Source organism: Microcaecilia unicolor, chromosome 8, assembly GCF_901765095.1.
Source record: "Microcaecilia unicolor chromosome 8, aMicUni1.1, whole genome shotgun sequence".
Lineage (NCBI taxonomy): Eukaryota > Metazoa > Chordata > Amphibia > Gymnophiona > Siphonopidae > Microcaecilia > Microcaecilia unicolor.
Window position 1 is genome coordinate 215634179 of NC_044038.1, and position 15387 is coordinate 215649565.

General features: G+C 45.1%; 1 long non-coding RNA gene across 1 annotated transcript; it reads left to right on the plus strand.

Moving 5' to 3' along the window:
• Positions 1-1946: 1946 nt before the first annotated feature.
• Positions 1947-12384, plus strand: LOC115475829. Its single transcript, XR_003943108.1, has 3 exons — positions 1947-1960; positions 2597-2598; positions 12300-12384. It is a non-coding gene; the product is annotated as an uncharacterized LOC115475829 (long non-coding RNA).
• The last annotated feature ends 3003 nt before the right edge of the window (positions 12385-15387 follow it).

Here is a 15387-nt window from a genome sequence, read left to right on the forward strand (position 1 = left end):
CATACTGGGAGAGACCAAAGGTCCATCAAGCCCAGCATCCTGTTTCCAACAGTGGCCAATCCAGGTCACAAATTCCTGGTAAGATCCCCAAAAAAGTACAAGACATTTAATTCTACTTATCCCAGAAATATTTTCCCCAAGTCCAATTTAATAATGGTCTAGGGACTTTTCCTTTAGGAAGCTGTCCAAAACTTTTTTTAAACTCTGCTAAGCTAACCGCATTTAAGAAAACACAAGGGCAAACGGTCTGCAAGCTCCAAGATGGAAAAAAACGAAGCAGATCGCAAAAATAAAACAGTAATTTATTATTAAAACCTGAAGTTATATATACATAAATAGCCCGACACAGGCCGTGTTTCGCCCGACAGGGCTGCTTCAGGGGCTATACAACAATCCTTTACTCACAAGTTTAATTGGTAATATTGGATATGTGCTGAGATGAACTGAAATTTCATACATAGGAGATCACTTTAGAAAAACAGCTCTAACAGAGATGCCAAAAGAGTATTGACACAACGTCAAATGATCAGTCTCATCTCTGAAATCGCTTACTTAGCGGTAAGGTCTCATGTGTTAACCGGGCGGTAATCGTCAGTGCGTGTAGAATGCCGATTACCGCCCGATTAGTGTGTCAAAATTGAAATTACCACCCAGGCCACACGGTTGCCAGGCGGTACTTCAAAACTGACGCTCGTAGGATGTGCGTACGCACCTACGCGGCTCAGTAAAAGGGCCCCATAGTGATGGAATGAGTCTGGATGAAGTTGTCTGCTGTATCATATTAACACGTAGGCCTTTATACTCTGAAAAGGAAAAATAATCCATGTTTTAATCACAATGGGTTCAAATTTCAGTGGTGGCACCAGATGTTTCTTTTTTAATGCCAGCCATGGCATTTAAAATATTACATATACTCAGTGGCACTGAATATACGTATTCGCCACTAATCATCAGCCACTACTTGTATGGCAGTAGTATTTGGCCACTGTCCCCCGGATTCTATTTATGATGACTAAATTTGCATGCGCAAATTGATTAATGAGTCAATCAGCACTAATTGGTCGCTAACATCCAATTATTGGTGTTAATTGGCCTTAATTAGCATTTAGGCCAGGGGCATATCTGAAAGTCGGCGGTAGCAGGGGCCGAAGCCAGAGTGAGGGGGCACATTATAGCCCCCCCCCAGCCGCCGCCGCCATTTCCGACCCCCCCCCCCCCGCCGCCGTGGGTACCTTTGCTCGAGGTCCGCTTCCTCCTGCCGCTGCGAGGTTTTTTAAGTTCTTCATCGGGATTCGTCCTCCGTCACTCTGTGCTGCTGTTCAAAGAAGCTGCTAGCTGAATGCAGTTTCGGACTGAGTCTGACGTCGCTGCTGCACGTTGTACATGCAGGACGTCAGACTCATGTACAACGTGCAGCAGCGACGTCAGACTCAGTCCGAAACTGCATTCAGCTAGCAGCTTCTTTGAACAGCAGCACAGATTGACGGAGGACGAATCCCGATGAACTTAAAAAACCTCGCAGCGGCAGGAGGAAGCGGACCTCGGCTGGTGGGGGTTGGGGTCCCCCGCCAGCAAAGGTACCCATGGCGGCAGTAGGGGGGTCCAGGGCGAAATCTGTGGGGGCCCAGGCCCCTGTGGCCCCACGCAGATACGCCCCTGATTTAGGCACATGTATATTCTATAATGTATGTGTGCAAAAATCATATAGAATGTAAATTCAAGAGGGCATGTCCAGGGCAGGGGGCGTTCCCAGAATTTACGCGCATTGTTACAGAATACATCCAATTAAGCACCAATATTTACACCTGCTTTCAGCAGGCATAATTGCCAGCGCTTTAAGTTACACCATTTATCCGCTTAGCTGCTATTGTACAAAGAGCGTGAATCCTTTATAGAATAGCGTTCAGTGCTTACATTTTCCAGCAATGATTTCTCGGCACCATGTATAGAATCTAGTCCTGTAAGGATAACTTAGGCTTTTTACTTTATGATTACTGCTCAGCAGGACCTGGAGTGGAACCATAGAAAAATAGAGGAGTTGAAGTCGAAGGTTTGGTGTACCGACTCCATAGCAGTGCCTCTAAGTCAGTGGTTCTGAAACCCATCTTGGGGGACCACCAGCCAGACGGATTATCCCTACTAAATATGAATGAGAGAGATTTGAATGCCTATTACTTCCATTACAGGCAAATGTTTCTCATTAATATTCATTAAGGATAGGCTGAAAAGCCGACTGGCTGGTGGTCCCTCAGGATGGGTTTCAGAACCACTGCTCTACGCCCAGCTGGCCCTGCCAAACAGCTCCTTTGGGAATGAGAAACTTTGCAAGAGAGGGTGGAGAAAGAGTTCCTAATTCAGGAATGTACTTTCTGTATACTGTGTGTATATATATATATATATATATATATATATATATATATATATATATATATAATTTTTTTTAAGTACATAGATTTGAAGCGTACAGCTCTTTGTGCTCTGGATTCCACAAGTGTAGAAATCAGGGTGCCCAGAAAGCAAAGCATTTGTCATGAATTCACCAAGCAAATGGAAACCAGCTTTCTCCTGGGTCCTCCTCATGTTGTTGAAACAGGAGAAGTGCACTGAATGGAACAGAGCGAATATACACAGTTATATAACTTTTGGATTTGGTTGTAGTTTGGGGGGGATTTTTTTCAAATTGCATTTAGAATATAAACAGAACCATGTATGCAGGCTTCATGATAAAGCCCCAGTTTGGTACTCCTTCAAACTAGCAGGAGGCTCCCTCACCAGAATGTTTAATTCTCCTCAGCCTTGAAATGGAAGATGCAGGGCACTGTGCAAATGTACACTTCAGCTGGAGACTCAGAGGCTCCACACAAGGAGCTGCCTTGGCAGTAAGTTAACAGCTTGGTGCACAAACACTCCCCCTAAGGGCCAAGGAGAGAACAACAACCATCCTCCATGTTCCAACTGTGAGGGAAGAATTTCTTCCAAGATGGCAGCCGGAGTGAAACACTGCAAGCAGTGCTGCTCTGAATCAAACTCACTGCCCCCTCCCCCCCCATACATCCATGATTAGCAAGCAGCCTACCAGATGAACCAGGGTACAACAGTCAGTGGCACCTGTGTGCATTTCAGTTCAGTGCTAATATCAATTCAATGTTCATTTTAGCTGCAGGGCACAAACTTTTCACTGTCCTAGCATTTATTTTGCTGCCTCATCTGATGCCCTTTAGGCTGCCTCTGCTGAAACTGCCAATCTGTTAAACAGATAGCTGTTTTCATCACATAGCAAAGCTTCAATAGTCTAATTAAACATCTTCAGTCTGGAATTGTATATAATGCATATATTTTTAAAATCCATTATACATACACAAAAGCAATAAAAGCTATTTCATGCACTGAACTGTGACCACTGATGACATGGTAACCAATAAATAGGTAACAGGATTGCCCCTCCCCCCCCCCCCCAAAAAAAAACACCTCTAGATTTGAAATGAAGAAATGTCTGAATTCTAGGCTCCTAAGCGTGTCTGTGCCTAAGTTCATGTAATGGAGGGCAGGTTAAGGTTAGTCATTCAGTCTTCTAGAGCAGGGGTTCTCAACCCAGTCCTCTGGTCACACTAAGCCAGGGGTAGGCAACTCCGGTCCTCGAGAGCCGCAGGCAGGTCAGGTTTTCAGGATATCCACAATGAATATGCAGGAGATAGATTTGCATACCATGGAGGCAGTGTATGCAAATCAAGTTCATGCATATTCATTGTGGATATCCTGAAAACCTGACCTGCCTGCGGCTCTCAAGGACCGGAGTTGCCTACCCCTGCACTAAGCTAGTCTCGTTTTCAATATATCCATAATTAATATGCATGAGATATATTTGCATACACTGCCTCCATTATATGCAAATCTATTTTGTGCATATTCATCAAGCAGAGAAGCAGCTCTAAGCTTCAGGATTTGGAAAACCCGAAGCCAGTCTGGTTTTCAAGATATCCAAAATGAATATGCAAGAGATATATTTGCATGCACTGCCTCCATTGTATGCAAATATATCTCATGCATATTTATTGTGGATACCTTAGAAACCAGGATAGGCTTTGGAGTTTTCCCAAAGACTGGGTTGCCTGCAGTAGCTCAGGGATTCCCACTACATAACCCTCCTCAGCCCCTAATTAAGCAGGGCCTTTTATAGTTCCCTCCGAAACAGGGTTTTCTCAACCCAGTCCTTGGGACACACCTCGCCAGTCAGGTTTTCAGGATACCCGCAATGAATATGCATGAAATAAATTTACATATGGTGGAGGTAGTGCATGCAAATTTCTCTCATGCATATTCATTGTGGGTATCCTGAAAACCGAGGACTGGTTTGAGAACCCCTGCTCTAAGGAGATTACAACAGTCTTGACCCCTGATGCAGGCACTTGCTTCCTGTGCAGTTTGGCTCCGTTTGTTTGTCCCATCTGAGGCCCTCTACAATGTTTCTCCTTCACCCAAATTCTGCCCATGTGAACACCTACTTGCAAAGATCAACACATAGCTACAGAATAGAGGCAAGCCACAACACTGTAGTTTATGCAGGCATAGGTCCACATACACGGTGCCATCCCATGTTCCTTCCCCTCCTGACTCATTCCGAATCTGTGCCATCTATGTATTGTATTGTATCCTCTTGATTTAACGTAAGGCACATTGCGCTTGCTCATGTGGGAAAATGTGGGGTAAAAATGCACCAAATAAATAAATAAATACACATATAATGGACTAAAATAGTGGCATTTGCGTGCATCTTAATGCCTAGCTCTAGGTGGCTCCTTTTAAAAATCATCCCCTAAATGGATGTTATTCTTTCAAAGATGATCTGGTGTTGTAAGAGTCAAGACACCGGGTCATCTCAGTTGTATTTTTAGGATGGTGGGATAGGGCAGGGTTGGGTTAAGGAGCGTGTTCCTGAATATAGCCGTTAAAACTCAAACCGTAAAGTTGGGTTGTGGGGAAGAATGGTAGTGGGAGATTTAAGGTAAAATGGAATCATATGTTACCCAGTCTTTTGCTGTAAGATGTTCTTGCTTGTTACTCTCTTTTGCAAGCTTATTGTTATGTAATTGCTTGATGTCTTTGTCTAGACCTGTTGTTCAATTGTTAGATGTTGGGTGCTTTGATCCTGAATAAAAAAACGTTGCACCTTAAAATTATCCCCTAACATTCTGGGGAGGTCAGTCTGTGCTGTGATGCACTGAACCCTACTGTTTCCCAAGGACACAGTAAGGAGGATCTGGAGTATTTTTTTTACTATACATATGAGAAATTACAGAAAAATAAAAAAAGAGAGAAAAAGAAAAACATGCAAGCATCAACTCTATCACATTACTAGATTCAAGTCCACATCAAAGAAGAAACAGCCAAGTTTAACTGCTAAAGCAAATAGTCAAAAACAAACATACATCTTGCACTGTGGAGATACAAATTCAAATCCCCAAAAGAAAAAAGGAAAACAAACAAACAAACAAACAAACAAACAAACAACCTACTATTCAATCTCAGGAAAAATTAAACTCTTTTAGCAGAATGAAAACTCCCTAAATGCACAGGGTCCAAGAAAATTTATGAATGATTTGAGTATTTTGACAGTGTTTTTGCCTCTGAGGAGCCTGAGATTTGTGGTCTTCCTGGAGGTGGTGTATTTTTCCCAAAGGTTTTCTTTTATGTGTCTTCCTCATAGTTGCTGTGGTTGGCATTGGCTTTAGATTTTGATTCAGAGCCCAGGCACGTCACTATGTACTAAATGCCATTGCTAACGATATTTTGTGATATTTTCGGAAAAATGTGTATCCAGTTAAAATGGTTTCTAGAAAAGAAAGAAGAGCAGGGTCCACTCAAGGACACTAGAAGGGAGAAGCCGAGGTGGAGACCAGGAAAGAGTGCCTGAAGGCGACACCAAAAATCTAAGGCATATATACATATACCCTGAACTGGACTTGAGTTTCTTTAACATGCAGTAGATAAAATAATGTGGTAGCCATGTTAATTTACTTCAAAGGTTAAAACAAATAAAAATAAGGTGGTACCTTAGTTCAGTTGAAAGGGATCATCTTATTTTCTTCCCTTTGTTAAACTTGAACATAAGGAGCTTTTTCCAGTGTGATCAAGCAATTAGGGCCTTGGGGCATCTGCCTCCAACCCCCTACCCCACCCCCACCACTACCACGATAATAATTTTGGAGATTTTACAAGTTGCGTACCCCTGGGGTTGACAGCCAATATACCACCCATAGCGGAATTTGGGTTGAACATGTCTATAGTTTGGTGAAAACTTTTTTAAAGAATCAATTAATTTGAGGTCAAAGAAAACTTTGATATGTTGTACATACAACTACTACTACTACTACTTGACATTTCTAAAGCGCTACTAGGGTTACGCAGCACTGTACAATTTAACATAGAAGGACAGTCCCTGCTCAAAGGAGCTTACAATCTAAAGGATAAATGTACAGTCAGTCAAATAGGGGCAGTCTAGATTTCCTGAAAGGTATAAAGGTTAGGTGCCGAAAGCAACATTGGTGGGCTTTGAGCAAGGATTTGAAGATGGGTAGGGAGGGGGCTTGGCGTAAGGGCTCAGGAAGTTTATTCCAAGCATAGGGTGAGGTGAGGCAGAATGAGCGGAGCCTGGAGTTGGCGGTGGTGGAGAAGGGTACTGAGAGGAGGGATTTGTCCTGTGAGTGGAGGTTACGGGCGGGAACGTAAGGGGAAATGAGGGTAGAGAGGTAATTAGGGGCTGCAGACTGAGTGCATTTGTAGGTAAGAAGGAGAAGTTTGAACTGTATACGGTATCTGATTGGAAGCCAGTGAAGTAACCTGAGAAGAGGGGTGATATGAGTATATCGGTTCTGGCGGAATATGAGACGTGCAGCAGAGTTCTGAACAAATTGAAGGGGGGATAGATGGCTAAGTGGGAGGCCAGTAAGGAGTAGGTTGCAGTAGTCAAGGCGAGAGGTAATGAGAGCGTGGAACTACATAGAACAACTCTTTTTGTCTAGAACAGGAGTTCTGAACACAGTCCTAGGGACACAGCCAGCCAATCAGGTTTTCAGAATATGCACAATTATGAATGCACTGCCTCCCTTATGTGGAAATCAAGGTTACTTTTATGGTGGGTATTCTAAAAACCTGATTGATTAGGTATGTCCCAACACTGGGCTGAGAACCACTGGTCTAGAGAAGGGATGAAGGAGGTCAGGCCTCGCCCTGCAAATAGGCCAGGTTTTCAGGAAATCCCTACTGAATATGCCTGGACGCCACTTCCACTGTATGCAAACCTCATGCATATTTATTAGGGACATCCTGAAAACCTGGCCTGTTTGTGGCACTTGAGGCCTGAACACCTACTTCCCTGGTCTAGAACCACCCCTCAATCATATCAGTAAGCCTGAGAGTAGACAACTGTACATCTATCTGACATTTAAAACAGTCTGGACTGACCCGGACGTCAAAGGGAATCAGCAAAACTCAACCCAATAATGTTGGCCTCTGCAGGGGATAATTCAAGTGGTGTCGTGTGCTCATTATGTCTGAAAATGAACCAGATCAAACAGCCGAACACCATCACAAAGGCAACGCAATAGTGAGGATTTTATATGTTTCTTTTCTTTACTGCAACCATACAGACCTGCAACTTTGTTATGGCTTCCATACAGAACATGGGTTCAAAAGGAAAAAAAAACAGACAATGGTGAAACAAAGATCAAAAGTGCTGGACTCTTGAGAATTGCACGCACGCAGAGGTCTAAGCGTAAACGACTGCATCAGTATCTGCACATCTGTGTATGTGCTGAATGCTATTATGAACAAATATTGGTGGTGCAAAACTTTAATGCACGGAATAGCATTCTAGCAGATGTGTGCGCACGCAGCTCCAGGTGCCTGTGTGCAAAGCATAGCTGCTGCTAGCACAGATCCATGTGCACACGTCTAGTGCACTCTCCCATGTTAGTGCATAGATTTTGCACCATGCTTATTTGCATAATATTTGGTTACTACTTTGGGAAGCAAAATGTCCCTAAACGTCAGGGCACGGCTTTAACTCAAGGTTTCTACAACGGCCCCTTAGTTATACAACCTGTACATTACTGTCTAAACCAAAGCACAGATTTGGGCAAAAAGTGGAAGGAATCCATAATCTATAACATATGAATAAACTTATTAGAAACATTTGGAGGATCCCCCTCTGCAGCAAACAACTAATGATCCAAGACAAGCCATGACAAAATTACCCACAGAACGACAGAAGCAAGACAGATTCCAGCTTGTTCAAGCCACAGTGTCTACTTTGCTTACTTCTGTACAGTAATTGTTCCATGATCACAGCAGATCTGGGAAGTAACTGCAAAAATACCCAGAAACTTCAGTTAATTAAAAACAATATAAAATATTGTAAGGCTTGTATATTTACTCTGGATACCAGAAATGATTTTGTCTGAAGTTTTCTAGCAGCATAAAGGGTGCAACTTAATATGTTTCTTGACATAGCTTCCAGGAGCTAATACTCCCTTTAGCAGGTCCCAGTGTAGCACAAAGAAACTGCTGATAAACCCAGGTCCACAACGAAAGACCCAAAATCTGGTGGACAGAAGGAAGGTCCTCCTTGGCTGCAGCTCAACCAAAACCAATAACTCTGGCACTTGCTGTTCTGTGAGTAAAGTCAATGGATATGTTGGTGGTCAGGAGGCTCATAGAACACCCATAATTTAACACCCCCCACAGCCATTCTCCAAAAGGAGGTAGTTCCACTGAACCAGAGACAACCAGAAAGCACTCATACTCCAGCCATGTCTTTACTGCTTGCTTCCAATGTACTACAGATGGGAGACAACTGCCTGAGAAAAATCTCTAGAATGTTCCGAAACCCCACGGCCGTCACTATAAACTCTGGTGCTCAGTTATATTTCTCTAGTAACTGTGGGATATTATAGATACAAAAGATAGGCAACATCGCTCCCATTCATATTTCTAGTAAGCAGGTACTCTTGGCATCGAAGAGTTAATTGTATAATGCTGGTTCTTGCACCACACTTTGTTAGCCTAGGAAAGGATTCATGCTGCAGCATTATATTCCTGTTACAACCCATACTGTATATTAGTGTGGCCTACTGCCACCTGGTGGCTGAGCCATCGCTGCTGATGTAATAAAAGCATCTCAAGAGAGGGAAGTGGAGTTAAGATGGCTGCCTCAGCCTGGCTTTGTGCTGCCCTGCCCTGCCCACCTCGGGCCTGGCTTGGAAATCACAGAGAACACACGACACCTACAGGCATCAGCCAGAAAGTGCAGAAAAAAAAAGGATAGAAATGTGCTCCCTCCCCTTCGCCTCATCACATACCATATCCACGAACTGGTTCACCTTTATCAACATAGCTTGTAGGGCTGCTTCCAGTTCTTCTACCTGAAGGCAAGAGCACAATATCTGTGTGAAGGCAGGTTTTCAGCAAGCTACTATTTCCCCTGTGACTATGAAAAAGGCTTATCTGAAAAAAAAAAGCCCAAATCTGCATTCCTCATTTAATTTGAAAGGCTTAGTTAATCTATTCTTCCAATTAATTTAGATGCCAAGAAACAGAAGGATTGTTGGGGGGGGGGGGGGGGGGGGGCAGTTTTTGATTTCAAAATCTACACATACTTTTGAATTTTAAGTTCTGAGCCAAGAAATTCCAAGCAGCTGGCTATAGCTGTTATTGACTTTACTAGTAAAATCTTTGGCTAACACCATGAGGTTTAAATACCACTGAAATGAAAACAAGTACTTAGGCAGAGATGTTTAAAGATGGAAGCTTCTGGTACTATTAGAGCTTATGTTTGTATTTAGTAGTTTCTTGATATACTGTTTAATATATTTGTAAGAGAGACATTACTGAAGGGTTAGAAGGAAAGGTTTGCTTTTTTGCGGATGACACGAAGAAAGCCAATCGAGTGGATACCCTGGAGGGAGTAGAAACCATGAGAAGGTATCTCCAAACATTAGAAGAAAGTCAAGAGTCTGGCAGTTAAAATTTAATTCCAAGAAGCGCAGAGTGATGAACTTGGGGTGCAGAAACCCAAAAGAGAGATACCAGATAGGAGGGGAGAGATTAGTAAGCTCGACTCAGGAGAGGGACCTTGGGGTGACAGTGTCCGAGGATCTGAAGGTGAAGATCCGAGGATCTGAAGGTGACAAGACGATGACCATGGCCAGAAGGATGCTAGGCTGCATAGAGAGGGGTATAACCAGCAGCAGAAAGGAGGTGTTGATGCCCCTCTACAAGTCGTTGGTGAGGCCCCACTTGGAGTATTGTGTTCAGTTTTGGAGGCCTTATCTTGCTAAGGATGTAAAAAGACCTGAAGCAGTTTAAAGAAAAGTGACGAAAATGGTATGGGGTTTGTAAAGCAAGATGTAGACCTGAACATGTATACCCTGGAGGAAAGGAGAAACAGGGGTGACATGATATAGATGTTCAAATATTTGAAAGATATTAATCTGCAAATAAACCTTTTCCGGAGACGGGAAGGTGGTAGAATTAGAGGACGTGAATTGAGGTTGAAGGGAGGCCAACTCAGGAATAATGTCAGGAAGTATTTTTTCATGGTAGATACCTGTAATGTCCTCCCACGGGAGGTGGTGGAGATGAAAACGATAATGGAATTAAACAATGCATGGGATAAACACAAAGGAATGGATCCACAGAAGCTTAGCGGAGATTGGTGGCAACACCGGTAATTGGGAAGCAAAGCCAGTGCTGGGCAGACTTTTACAGTCTGTGCCCTGAAAATGGCAAGGACAAATCAAGGTCAGGTATACATATGATGCATCACATACCATGTGTAATGAGTTTATCTTGTTGGGCAGACTGGATAGAATATACAGGTCTTTCTCTGCCATTATCTACTACTAGTAAAAAAGGCCCGTTTCGTACAGAAATGAAACGGGCGCTAGCAAAGTTTTCCTCGGAGTGTGTATGTTGAGAGAGTGAGTGTGTGAGAGAGAGTGAATGTGCGCGCGTGTGTGTGTGTGTGACAGAGGGAGAGTGAGACTGGGTGCGAGTGTGGTGGTGTGAGAATGAGAGTATGTGCCAGGGTCTCCCCCCCCCCCCCCCGGTCTGTCTCCCAGTTGCAGTTGCAGGGGGGATTCCCCCCTCCCTCCCAGTTCCAGGGGGTTCCCCCCCGTCCCTTTTTCCCCAGTTGCAGGGTCCCCCCTCCCAGTTGCAGGGTCTGTCTGTGTCCCCTCTTCTTTTGTCCTCAATTTAAAAACGACAATGTGAAGCAGCAGCTCCTAGGTTTGCTTGTTTGTGAGTGTATAGCAATGACGGCTGCGTGGGGGAGTTGAAACAGAGATTAACCAATGGGCTTCCTTGCTTACCGTACACTTGCTTGGGTCACTTCCACTCCTGTGTATTAAACGTCCTGAAGCATGTCATAGGTTTGCTTCTTTTGTTTTCAGTGAATGGGATGACGGCTGCGCTGGAGTCGTAGCCAGTGCTGTTTCCTCCCCCCCCCCCCACTTCCGAGTCGCCAGTGGTCCTCGACCCCGAGCCCTCACCTGCCTCCTCCACATTGGACACTTGCCGCAGCCATTTGCTCGCCGTGTTGCCGCCCTCCCTCTTCGTCCTGTGCGAGAGTGTGAACCTGGACTTGGAGAGGAGAGGGAGGGCGGCGGAACGGCGAGCGTGCAGCTGCGAGTGTCCATCGTGGAAGAGGGTGGGTGAGTGGGACGGGGTCCATCCGGTTTGTTGGGTTTTTTTTGGTGTGCCCGCTACTCCTTGGCGCTGAGTGCAGTTTATTTCTTCCTTCCCTTATCCGCCCCCCATGGCTGGTAGCTTTTTGTGAGGTCGAAGCGCTGCCGGGCCGCCTCCTCTTCCACATTCCGCCCTCTCTCCCGCCTCCTCTTCGTCGTTCCGCCCTCTCTCCTGCTTTCGGCTACTGATTGGCTCCTTGAATGTGCTCCTCCCTCAACGTCATTACGTTTGACGCGAGGGCGGGGCCCACATCTGCTGCTACAGAGCTTCGAACAAACGAACTGGCTTCATTGACGTCAGTGGTCAATGGAACGTTGAGAGTGCTTTTTATGTCCAGATGGGGCGTGGCCTAGGGCGCAGATGGGCGTGGCTGAGTGCGGGAGTCCGAATAGCCTAGGTCAGGAGCCACAGTTGGAGAGAGGTGAGCTTCAGAACGTCTGAGGGGGATTCAGAATGTCTGAGGGGGATTTTATTTATATAGATGTTACTATACTAATGGAGTGGTTTACATATTACATACAGGTATTTTCTCTGTCTCTGGGGCAATGGAGGGTTAGGTGACTTACCCAGGATGACAAGGAGCTGTAGAGGGAATTGAAACCAGTTTCCTAGGTTCTCAGCCCACTACAGTAACCAATAGGCTACTCCTCCTTGCCTTTGGCAGCCAAGATCTCTGTTATGTTTGTGCTTGATAAACTAATGCATCATGCCCATTTGCCTCTAAAATAAACTGACTCAGCAGATCTGGATTTACACACTGGCCTATTGGGTCTGGTGGAGGGAGCGTGAAAGGTTCCAAAAGTTGGAGCAGAAGATTTGAGCCACAGCACCCTGTCACCTGATCCTTTAGACACAGTAGCACAGAAGATGAACACATGTGAGAACATCCCCCAAAACAGAAGTGAAATACTAAATTATATAAAAAGTAATCAAAAGGAAGAAAGTAGCTCCACATCTGCATTTTCTACAAATACCAGGAGCAGAAAGCAAGGACACAAGGTGACAGAGCAAGACGTGCAGCAAGGTGTTGGAGCCTAGAACTCCCTGGCACAGACAGCAGGATTATTGGAGCACATGGTGTTCTGATAATCAGTGATAGATCAAAAGGTGTCTTGGGTCCAGGCTGGTACTCATACCATGGACTCCCTTGCCTCCCCTCCCCCAACTACCATTCTGGCCCTGTATATGCCACCTCTTCTAGATCTGAGCCACATCTCAACCACTGGCTATTGGCACATCTACATCCTCCTCCCCTTAATCTGTCACTGGGCCCAAAAGGGTGGGTTGGATTACATAGTAAATGTCAGCAGACAAAGACCCGCATGGCCCATCCAGTCTGTCCAACAAGGTGGCCAGAGCTGAATCTCTGCACAGGTTCCACTTCCTCGTGATTTAACACTGATATTCTTAATCTCTGCCACTCCCTGCCAATTTTGGGGCACAGACCGTAGAAGCCTGCCTGGCACCAGTCCTACTTCCCAACTATTGGACTTGCCATCGAAGCCCACTCCAGCCTTGATCCTGATCTGTCTTTGCCCTCTACAGGACCCAGATAATAGAAGTCTGCCCGGCATTGGTCTTACTTCCCGACCTCTGAAGCTGCCATCAAAGCACACTCTAGTTATGTCATAGCTCTCTGATATGCGCAGCGGGATGTTGGAGCAAAATTCATCTGGATTGTGCCAAGGGATGTACCAAGAAACAAGTCCGCAAACCTTGTAAATAATACTCTTTTCTAAAAGTGTGGACTGGAGGAGTAGCCTAATGGTTTGCACAGTGGGCTGAAAACCTGGGGAGCTGGGTTTGATTCCCACTGCAGCTCCTTGTGACTCTGGGCAAGTCACTTAACCCTCCATTACCCCTGGTACAAAATAAGTACCTGAATATATGTAAAACACTTTGAATGTAGTTGCAAAAAAACTCAGAAAGGCAGTATATCAAGTCCCATTTCCCTTTCCCTATTTGTAGATTCTACATGGAATGTTGCTATTATTTCAGATTCTTTTGAGATTCTACGTGGAATGTTGATACTATTGGAGATTCTAGATGGAGTGTTGCTACTATTGAGATTCTGTTGCTACTATTTGAGATTCTACATGGAATGTTGCTATTCCACTAGCAACATTCCATGTAGAAGCCTGCCCTTGCAGATCAGCAACGCGGCTGCGCAGGCTTCTGTTTCTGTGAGTCTGACATCAGACTCACAGAAACAGAAGCCTGCGCGGCCGCGTTGCTGATCTGCAAGGGCAGGCTTCTACATGGAATGTTGCTAGTATGTGCAGGACGTCAGACTCACAGAAACAGATGTCTGCATGGCCGCATTGCTGATCTGCAAGGGCAGGCTTCTACATGGAATGTTGCTAGTGGAGGAGTAGCCTAGTGGTTAGTGCAGTGGACTCTGATTCTGGGGAACTGGGTTTGATTCCCACTGCAGCTCCTTGTGACTCTGGGCAAGTCACTTAACCCTCCATTACCCCAATTACAAAAACTTAGATTGTGAGCCTACTAGGGACAGAGAAAGTACTTGCATATAATAAATGTAAACCACTTTAACTGTACCACAGGAAGAAGGTATATCAAATGCTCCTCTTATACTTCCCTCCTTTGTCCTATTATGACCCCCTCACCCTTTTAGTCATATCTTGTTCCCCCCCCCCCCCCACCACCTTCTTTTTTATTTCTTCTATGTTTAGTCTGTAAGCTGCCTAAATATAATCTACGCTGGGCAGGATAGCAAGCCCTTAATAAACTTGAAACTTGATGATCCTTAATCCTTGAAGTGCATTTTGATGTTTGCTGGGGACATTGCAGTAAACTAATGATAGATCCTTGTTTGCATATGTGAACCATGTTTCACTTTTGATTAGTGTTACCACAACACTACGTGGTGGAGGAAGCAGCAGCCATAAAAAGTCCCTGAAACCCGGTTATGATGGGAAGGAAAAGCATGGTGCTTATGTTAGTGGCTACGCTGAGACCTTATCTTCCCTCTAAGCACGTTTGACAATAAAGCGAATGCTACATACCTGTAGAAGGTATTCTCCGAGGACAGCAGGCTGATTGTTCTCACTGATGGGTGACGTCCACGGCAGCCCCTCCAATCGGAAACTTCACTAGCAAAGTCCTTTGCTAGCCCTCGCGCGCCCGCGCGCACCGCGCATGCGCGGCCGTCTTCCCGCCCGAAACCGGCTCGAGCCGGCCAGTCCAGTATGTAGCAAGACAATACACTTCAAGGGAAGACACAACTCCAAAGGGGAGGCGGGCGGGTTTGTGAGAACAATCAGCCTGCTGTCCTCGGAGAATACCTTCTACAGGTATGTAGCATTCGCTTTCTCCGAGGACAAGCAGGCTGCTTGTTCTCACTGATGGGGTATCCCTAGCCCCCAGGCTCACTCAAAACAACAACATTGGTCAATTGGGCCTCGCAACGGCGAGGACATAACTGAGATTGACCTAAAAAAATTTACCAACTAACTGAGAGTGTAGCCTGGAACAGAACAAACAGGGCCCTCGGGGGGTGGAGTTGGATCCTAAAGCCCAAACAGGTTCTGAAGAACTGACTGCCCGAACCGACTGTCACGTCGGGTATCCTGCTGCAGGCAGTAATGAGATGTGAATGTGTGGACAGATGACCACGTCGCAGCT